At 40.4% G+C, this 9,911-nt stretch overlaps 1 long non-coding RNA gene across 2 annotated transcripts in view; it reads left to right on the top strand.

Moving 5' to 3' along the window:
- The first annotated feature begins 5,560 nt into the window (after positions 1-5,560).
- LOC140527814 (uncharacterized) overlaps positions 5,561-9,911 on the top strand; it is a 57,410-nt gene continuing 53,059 nt past the window's right edge. For both annotated transcript variants that reach the window (XR_011974935.1, XR_011974940.1), the window contains exon 1: positions 5,561-5,980. This is a non-coding gene — a long non-coding RNA (uncharacterized lncRNA). The remainder of the gene's footprint in view (positions 5,981-9,911) is intronic.

Here is a 9,911-nt window from a genome sequence, read left to right as displayed (position 1 = left end):
TCATACAAAATGAGTAGTTCTGAAGTACTTCCTTCTAAAGGGAATATCATTCAAGGATCACTTGTGATTCTAACCAAATAACCGGCTGATAGATCAATGTGAGATACTGCTAGGACACAGAAGGCAGTAGACAAGGCCCTCTCAGGGGTTAAATATTTCCTGCTGGTGCCCAGATATCAACCCAACTTCAGGGAACTGAGATTCATGCAATCATTCAGATCCCATGAAGTATTCCAGCGTCTGGAGTCAGTAGCTTCATCCTGATCAGAAAGCCTCAATAGTAATGACTGGTTGGTACTGAGTTAGCTATAATCAATAGAATATATCTGCATGAATATGGTATTTTTAGACTTTAAAATGATTCGGCAATTATACAGAGATTGTTCAGAGGAACAGAAGGAATTAGATTCACCCTTCTTCCTTGAGAAAAGGGGTCCACTGAGCTGTACTCTTTACTTCCCCTCTCTACTTTTTTTTTATACTTTTGTACAGAAGGAAATAAATAGCAATAAGAATAATATCATTCTTGCAGAAAGCACTTTAGATCAGTGGAGTCAAACTCAGATAGAAAGAGGAGCACTAAGCGACTACATAAGGATCTCTGCCAGTGTCATATTGACTTCAGAAATCATGTATTAATATTACCTATGTCCATTTGCATTTTATTTATTTTGTGAAATATTTCCAAACTACTAAGTTTGTTCCAGCTAAACTGGTGGGTATCATGTTACTTGTGTGCCCAATGGGCTGCGTATTGGACATCTCTATGTGATAATGAGGCTCATGAGTGATATAGATACTACAACCATTATTATTCCCATTTTATAGTTGAGGAAACTGAGACTCAAAGGTTAAGTATCTTTCTTATGGTCACCAAACTTGTGACAGCCAGAGAAGGAATTTCAACAGAGCTCTTTGGGCCTCAGAGCCCAACATTGTAATCACTTAATTGCATGTGAATAACATCATCCTTTGAAAATGCTGCCTGGGTAATTATCAAGATCAGCCAATCCCTAGCCTGGGTAGGTGTAAGGTTAATGAAAGTTAAAGATCTTCCCTACCCATTAATGCGCCTGCCCATTAAGGGAAGCTTGATTAGGGGAGATTTGTTTCCTAAGAAGGCCTACATCTTTTGTTAATTTCTAATGAGGCACAGGTTCTCAAGGGCTGTGATGCCCTCTGGCTCTGAAAAGTGTCAATATACTCTGAAGTGAGGTTTTACTTTGGAGCTTAATCATTGGAAGTGTTTGTTTGACCAGAGGAGACTCTGGGTAGCAGCTAAGGAGCACCCTGGCTTTGAAAACCTAGATGTTGATGCATCTCTCTCTGGTAACTATATATGTATGTAATGGTCAGACAGTTGGATCTGTCTGTTGATCTGTGATGTATGTATTGCTTATGTCAGACAGTTAGAAGCCCTGTCTATTGATCTTTGTTTCTCTATTTGTATTTTCTCTGCAGTTTAGAGTGCTGACTTTTTCCCCTGAACTAAGTGAATAATATAGATGCTTAATTAAAGTGATTGTTGACTCCTCAAAAGTTGCTTTCCTTTTAGAAAAACAGATCTAAGAAGCTGTACAACAGGCCCTCCTGTGTATGTAGGGGTCCTTGTTGTTACAGTGGGCTAGTTGTAGGACTTGAGGATGGATGAGACAGTCTCTCGTTCTAAAACTTGTGATATTATTTTGGTCTGGAAGCAACTGGTTGGTCTCCCTAATGACTTGCAGGTTTCTGTCTCTGGGTCTCCAGATGCTTTGGAGGCCCTTGGAAAGGAGGATCAGTATCCTTATCCCCTGGCTAATGCTATTTCACTGAGCATTAGTCTGTTGAGCAGGTGGCAGAAGCCCCTGGTGGGATTCTCTCTATTTAGTAAAACCAGCCAGCATATCACAGGCAAGAAGAGAGATCTATTTAGATGCTGATCTGGATAGGGCCAAAGCAAACCCAGAGGCTTACAGAGAGGCTGATAAGCAATGACATTTCATCCTAATAGTTGGTGACAAGTGGTAAAATAATCAGGCCTCGAAGAATCTCCTGAGGCCACCTAGGCTGGCTCAACATTCAGGTAAAATTGTGCCTTGCGGACTCATAAAAATCATAGCATTTCAGGAATAGAAAGAAACTTTTGGAGATCATGTAGTCTAGACTTCTAATTTTACAAATAAGGATACTGAGGCCTGGAGGAGAAGGGATTTATTCAAAGTCACATAGAACATAAGCCATACTAATTCATAGACTCGTGTAGATTTTCATAGCTGCAACGAACCTTAGAGATCATCTGTTCTAACCTTATTTTATAAATAAAGAAATTGAGGTTTGACCAAGGGAGTTTGACTTTAGAACAGAGATGCCAGGAGCATGTGATGCTGGTCACCCTTGAAATCACATGGCTACTCCTGAAGGGCCAAGGGTAGCATTGTAACCTAAACAGAAATCAAGGGGAAACTGAGTCCTGCCCAAAGTCATAGGCTCAACTAGTTGCTGTGGTTGATAGAGTGATGATCTTAGAACTGGGAAGATGAGTTTAAATCCTGCCTCAGATACTTACCAACTGTAGGACCCAGGGCAAATCACTTAACCTCTTCCAACCTCAGTTTTCTTATCTGTAAAATGGGGATAATTAACATCTACCTCACTGGGATGAAGTGGGAATCTGTAAAATAATAAATGCAAAGCATTTCACAACTAAAGCATCATGTAAATATTATCTTTTAGAGAGAGAGCTAAAATTGTAAAGGGACCCAATGTCACGCAAGACAGTTAGCAGCAGTAAAAAAGCTCAGACCGTCACACCTGCCCTTCGACAGGAAGACTGTCAGTCTTCCTCTACAAAGCATTTCAGGATCATCAGTTAAATTCTTCCATAGCTCCCCTGAGTTCATCTTCTTTTATTTCACCTTAAGGCAGAGGAGGTGGGGCAGATGCTTATTCTGTGGCCTGAGGGGTTCTGAGACACGTCCATATCCCAAAAGATGTTTTCCTGATTAGGCTGTTACAGCTGGTAAATTCTCTCCTTGTCTTTAAAAGTCCCTTATTAAAACGCAAATGTCTGTCAGAGGGCTAATGCCTTAGCAGGAATTAGCTGCCCAGCAGTAAAAGTTAACCCACTCATAGAATTTTAGAGCTACCAACATCCTTAGCGATCATCACGAATTCTGCCATCTTAACCTTGTGCGTATGTGTGTGTGTGCGTGTGTGTGTGCGTTATGGACCCCTTTGGCAGTCTAGGGAAGCCTGTCATCCCCCTTTTTAGAATATCTTTTTAAATATGTAAAACAGGATAGCTATGCTTAAAAAGGAAAACAATTCTATTGAAACACAGTTATGAAGCTATTTGAAAAACATGCCCACAGGTCCCTTATGAAGAACCCCTGATTTTCATCCAGTCTCCTCATTTCACAGATCAGGAAGCTGAAATACTGGGAAATCATAGGATAGACATTTAGAAAGACCTGATAGGTCCTTTAGTCTAGGCCCCTTGTGTGACAGAGGAGGAAACTAAGGACCAGAGAGGCACATAGTAGTATCTTAATTAATGCTTGGTGATTAAGTAATTTGACCAGAGTCAATTACTAAGCAATAGGGAAGGAATGTGAATCTTGGGTCTTTGATTTCTAAACCCAGAAGTCTTTTAACAAAGAGAGAATTCCCTGTAGGGATGGAACAGAGAAGGGTTGCAGGGACAACATGTAGGATAAAGGGCCTGTGAGGCCCTTAACCTTATTTTTGAAAAACTGTTCTGTTCTATCCAAAATATGTTGAAAGGCTTTAGTATGGAAAAGATCATGGGCCCTTTAAGAAAATTTCCAGGCAAACACAGGTTTAAAAAAAAAATCTTAAAGGGGTAGAAGTTGCTAGGGTAGTTTAATCAGTCATTTTAAGTGATTCTATGCAAAAAGCTTTCACACTGTAATGGAGCCTTAAAGGGAGTTGAAAGGAAGAGTGATAGATGTGTGCCCCACAAAAGGAGCAAGACAGGCACAGGGAAAATAAATCTAACACCATGTTAGACTCCACGTCCCGGGGAACGTCTAATTGGGACAATTTGGACAGAGGGGTTTTGCTATTTATATCTTTAAACAGATTAAAAACAAGATCTTGTAACTACCACAGAGAGCTGGCTGCTCTAAGACTCCCTGGGAGAACTAAGGAGGCCTGTGCTCTGACTTAAAACAAAAACCAGCCAAACAAACAAGAAACCAAACCCACCCATAAGACAAGGACTGCTCGTGCTTGACCTAGGCAAGGAATAAACTGAAACAGCAAGATTTTCCACCAAAATTTCCTGGAGCCTTGAGCACAGCAGCAAGTAATGAGGGTGGTTTGACTTCAGGGCAGGAGAGCCAGGATTGTGTGATTCTGGGCACCCTTGCAATCATGAGAACTGCAATCATGTGGCTACTATATGTCCTGGAGAGCTAAGGGTAGTAAAGTCATCTAAATGAAAATCAGAAATATGAAAAAGCCATGAGTCTTAAGAGCTAGCGTCATTGATATAAAGGAGGAGAGTTTGGGTAAGTTTGTATTTGGGCTTCAGAAAAATGGAACTGTTGGTAAGAACGCAGTGTAATGAGACAGGGTGATATGTGCCTAGGTATTGTTTTTCTTCCAATTTTGTTCTGTCTTCAAACAATAGGTAAATATCCTCCCATCTCAGAAGGCCTTTTTTGATGCAGCTATATAATACTAGAGGCAAGGTTAGGTTTTTCTTTTTGCAGTCCTCACATTGGTCTTTTAATATGATCCTGTAAACTTGAAGTTCCTTGTTTTTTTTTTTTTGTGTCATGAAATAAAACACATAGGATTACAATGAAAGAAATTGTATTGAAATAGTTATCAAAATAAAAAATTCTCAGGACTCCAGGCTAAGAATTCCTACTCTAAATAAACACAGGCTGGGTTGTCATTTTGATAACAGCTTACAATCAGTATATGCAGCCTCACAATCAAGTATAGTGGTTCTGATATTATGGGGTTTTTTTGGTAATAGCTATTTTTTTTTAGTTTACAATCAGCTGTAGTTGTAATGCAGCTACACAAAATGCAACAAGCCTGCTCATGAAAAATGAGAACACTGTTCTGAATCAATCTTGTTAGGCACGACTTGAATCAAAACTTGCCTGTGATTACACATGGGTGCTCACTTAGAAGGGGATTGAAGCTGAGGATAACAAAACATAGACTTTATAATAAGCAAATACTTAAAAAGTAATTAAATTGTGTTTCCTTTTTACTTGGAGGGAAATCAGCTTTTTTTTTTAAACCACTTAACTTTCTTATCTACAGCTTAATGGGGAATCCTCACAGTGATTTTGGGGGGGGGGGAGGGGGAAGGTGGCTAGATGGCACAGTAGGTAGAGCACTGGAGCTAGAATCAGGAAAACCCAAGTTCAAATTTGACTTCAGACACTTACTAACTGTATGACCCTGGAAAAGTCACTTTACCTCTATTTGCTTTGGATTTCTTACTATAAAATGAGAATATTAATAGCACCTACCTCCAAGAGTTGCTGAGCAGATCAAATGAGACAATATTTCTAAAGCACAGTGCCTCACACATGGTAAACACTATATAAATTCAAGAACTTATTGTTGTGGTTTTTTAAAATATTCACTTCTGACAACACCACCATTCATGGGATCACAGATTTAGAGCAGGAAAGGATTTCAAGAGTCCATCAAGTCTAATACTCTAATTTCCCATGTGAGGAAACAAAGGCTCAGAAATGTTAAGGGACCTCACTTATGTAGTAAGTGGCTGAGTGAGCTACTGGAATTGTAGACATACTACCTATTTAACCACCAGGTGGCACTGCTAACCACTTACCTGATTCTATTTAATAAGAAGCTTCAGGACCTATGAAGTCCCATGCTAACCCTGGAAGTTAACTGTCACTCTGCTGAGAGAAATCCTGGGAAGTACCAACTCCTCTATGGTCTCAACTCTTTCTTGAAGACTAAAGACATGGATTCAGCCCCGGTATGGACTCAGCTTCTAGAGTGCTTTTCTTTTTGGTGCCCTGTTGCTAACTGGGAGATTTGACTTTGTCTTGCCATAGTGTATACCCATCACTTGTAGACCACAGGTGTGTGTAAGGGCAGTCCAAATTCGGAGAGACGCTTTCAGCCTTGCCTGTTGTCTTGTTTCCTTCTTTTCTCCTCTTGTCTCTGACTCTGAACCCTAAGAGTTCAATTTAGTAGGGACCGAGATATATGCTACCTACCCCTCAGTCGAGGACATTAATTTTGTCCAAATGACCTTTTCAATGACTATCTTGTCATCTCCTTTTGTGCACTGCACTTTCACTTCCCTTCTGAACAAACAAAGCCTGGCTGTTCTACAGGAAAGTAAAGGGACTGATGGGCAAGAGGGAATACTATACCTAAAGGTAAGTAGAGAAATGTTATGGCATATGGATAGAGAGCTGACCTGATGGGAATGGGGAATAAACATTTTTTAAATCATCTACTGTGTGCCAGGAACTATGCTAAGTGCGTGACAAATACTATCTCATTTGATCATCACAACAACCCTGGGAGGTAGGTGCTATCATCATCCTCATTTACAGTTGGGGAAATGAGGCAGAGATTAAGTGATTTGCCACTCAGGTAGTAAGTATCTTAGGGCTCAGATCTTCTTGACTCTAGGTCCAGTGCTCTATCCACTGTACCACCTAGCTGCCTATTCAAGTCACTTAGGTCTCCCTGGGGGTGACGCTGAAAGTTTAAGACCAGGAGTGGGGAACGTGCAGGCTCGAGGCCACATGTGGCTCAGAGATTTGTTCTCTTGAAGTATGGATTCAGTCAAAGGGCCACACTTGAGGACTTAGAGGATCACATGTGACCTTGAGGCCTCAGGTTCAATTATTTCAGTCATGTCTGACTCTTTGTGACTCCATTTGAAGTTTTGCTGGCAGAGATATTGGAGTAGTTTGCCATTTCCTTTCCAGCTCACTTTACAGATGAGGAAACTGAGGCAATCAGGGTTAAGTGATGGACTTGGCCAGGGTCACACAAATAGTAAGTGTCTGAGGTGGAATTTGAACTCTTGAGGATGTCTTCCTGATTCTGAGCCCAGGGCTCTATCCACTGCACCACCTAGCTGCCCTCCACTAGAAGTTCATAGGTTCAACGATTGAGAGCTGAAAGGGACCTTAGAGGCCATTGAACTCAATCCCTTCATTGTACAGATGAGGGAACTGAAACATATTGAGGTTAAGTAACTTGTCATGTTTAACACATGATTTGAAGCAACCCTACCTGATGGCATGCCTAGTCACTAATTCATGATGGCTTTTAAATTGTTGAGCAGCTGCTGATGTGCATTACTTGAGAGAATTTCTCACCAGGAACTCCCTATATTAATGAAATCACAGGTCTGATTTAAAAAAATAAAAGAAAGAAGGGAAAAAGAAAACAAAAGGATGTAAGAGTTTTCTATAGGGACATGAGAATGTCCCAAGGACAGAATTCAGTGACTTTACATTTCCACTCAGGACCCTTCCTGCAGGTAGCTGTCTATGAAGTGTACAAAAGGACAAAAACAAAAAATTCATCAATTTTTAGAGCTAGAAGGGACCTGAGAGATTATATAATCCAATCCCCTAATGTTATAGATGCAGAAAGTGAGACTTTTAGGGTTAGATATGACACTGGAACCCTGGTAGCTCAGGATCAGTGCTGGGACAAAATGAGATGCTCCTCATTAGTTGAATGGTTGGGAAGAGGCAATTGGTTAGTAAATTAGTAAAGATAACAGCAAGGATACAATGGCATTTGCAGTTAGAGTAACTGAGTTAAAAATCCCAATTATGTCATTTTACTACTTGTGTGACAGTGAGCAAATTATTTAACCTCTCTGGACTTCCCTTTCCTCATCTTTAAAAAGAGACAGGTTGGACTAAATAAATGGTTTCTAAAGTCCAAATCCTTTTTGCTCCAACTCTTTGATCTGATAATCATTCTGTAGAGAATTTGGCACATGGACTCATTTGACTATGCCCTTTTTATGCTTTTGAAAGTAATCACAATGATCCTTTGAGGTTCTACCAGGGCTTGGTGTAGCAATCAATCAGCTGTGTTGTTGTTCAGTCGTTTTTTCAGTTGTATCTGAATTTTTCTGACTATCTGGGATTTTCTTCTCAGAGATACCAGAGGGGTTTGCTATTTCCTTTTCCAGTTCATTTTATAGATGAGGAAACTGGGCAATGACCTGCCCAGAGTCACACAGCTAGGAAGTGTCTAAAGCCAGATTTGAACTTAGGAAGATGAATCTTCTTGACTCTAAGTCCAGCTCTCCATCCACTGTCATCATGCTGCTTAATTATCAGTTTGCCAACAATTACTCAATATGTTTCAGTTCCCTCATCTGTAAAATAAGGGGATTGAATTCAATGGCCTCTGAGGTCCCTTTCAGCTCTCAATCACACCATACTAGTGTTTTACCAGATACAATATGAGACAGGATTCTGATCCTTAAGATGTTTACAGTTTAGCTGGGAAAGATTGGACTAACATACATATCACAGTATGTTATGGGATCACAGTATGTATGGCTTTAAGGAACCTAAGAAACCATCTGGTCCCCCTCTCTTACTTTACAGATAAAGAAATCAACACCTAAGTCACTTGTTCATGCTCATACAGGTAGAAAATTAGCAGAGCTGAAATTAAAATCCAGTTTGTTAGATTTCCAATCCAATGTTATGTGGCATTCTTCAATTAATCAAACAACTTAGAGAATAATTCTATTGAGAACAGTATAAATGAAAAATGATTTCAGAGATATGAAAGACCAGTGAGGGCCAGTACAGAGAAGCAGCTTGATATGGTAGGGGAATAATATTTGGTCACTATTTAGATTCAGTCAGAAAAGGTTCAAGTCTTAGCTCTCCTACACAGGGAGACAACATGGCAGAATGCGTATTGTTGGGCATGGAGTCTGGTCGGTCCTGAACTGGAATCCTGCTTCAGACATATACTAACTGGGTGCCCCTAAGGAAGTCATTTAACCTTTTCCAGTCTCAATTTCTTGTTGATTAGTCATTTTTCAGTCATGTCCAACTCTTTGTGATCCCTTTTCGGGATTTTCTTGGCAAAGATACTGGAGTGGTTTGCTATTTTTTTCTCTAGCTTCTTTTACAGATAAGGAGAGTGAGGAAAAGGAGGTTAAGTAACTTTCCCAGGGTCCCACAGCTAGGAAGTATCTGAGGTCACTCAGGAAGAGGAGTTTTCCTGGCATTCAATCTGCTGCACCATCTACTCTATTTCTACACTAGTAAAATGAAGGATGGCAAATGGCATCTATCTTACAAAACTGCCATGAGCACCAAGTAAGATGATACCCAAGGTGTCCCAGAAGTCTTAGTGCAATGACTAAGACTTCCATATATGAAATACTATATCAATGTCTAATATCATTATTATTTATTAGCTATATGTGTGACCTTCAATAAGTCACCTTACCCCTTTGAGTCTCAGTTTTATCATCTGTAAAATGAGAAGGTTGAACTAGCTTTAAGGGACCCGTAAGATCCCTGTTAGCTTTAAATCTGTGGTCCTAGTTAGAGAAGGCTGCATGAATGAAGCAGGATCTGAATTAGTCCTTAAGAAATAGGCACAATTTACATAAACAGAGAGGAGAAAGTTTGGGGAATAGGGAGAGTACTAGCAGAGAAGAGAAATTAGGATGGCATATTTGGGGACAGTGCAGTGGGTGCCTACCCAAGTCTGTGGGATAATTGGGGAGCAGCAGGAGATCCAGTTGGGTAGGTTAGGGCAGGGTTTGGTTTTGGAGTGGTCGACAAAATCAGTCCCAAGGAGGCCCTTGGTGTGCTGAATGCAAGGGGTTGTGGGTACTTCTCATATTATACTTGCCGCTGCTGACCTTCGCTGCACTGTGCCAAAAGGCT

This window comes from Notamacropus eugenii, chromosome 1, assembly GCF_028372415.1.
Source record: "Notamacropus eugenii isolate mMacEug1 chromosome 1, mMacEug1.pri_v2, whole genome shotgun sequence".
NCBI classification, from domain to species: Eukaryota; Metazoa; Chordata; class Mammalia; order Diprotodontia; family Macropodidae; genus Notamacropus; species Notamacropus eugenii.
Note: the sequence above shows the minus strand (reverse complement) of the source record. Positions and strands in the feature narration are given on the sequence as shown.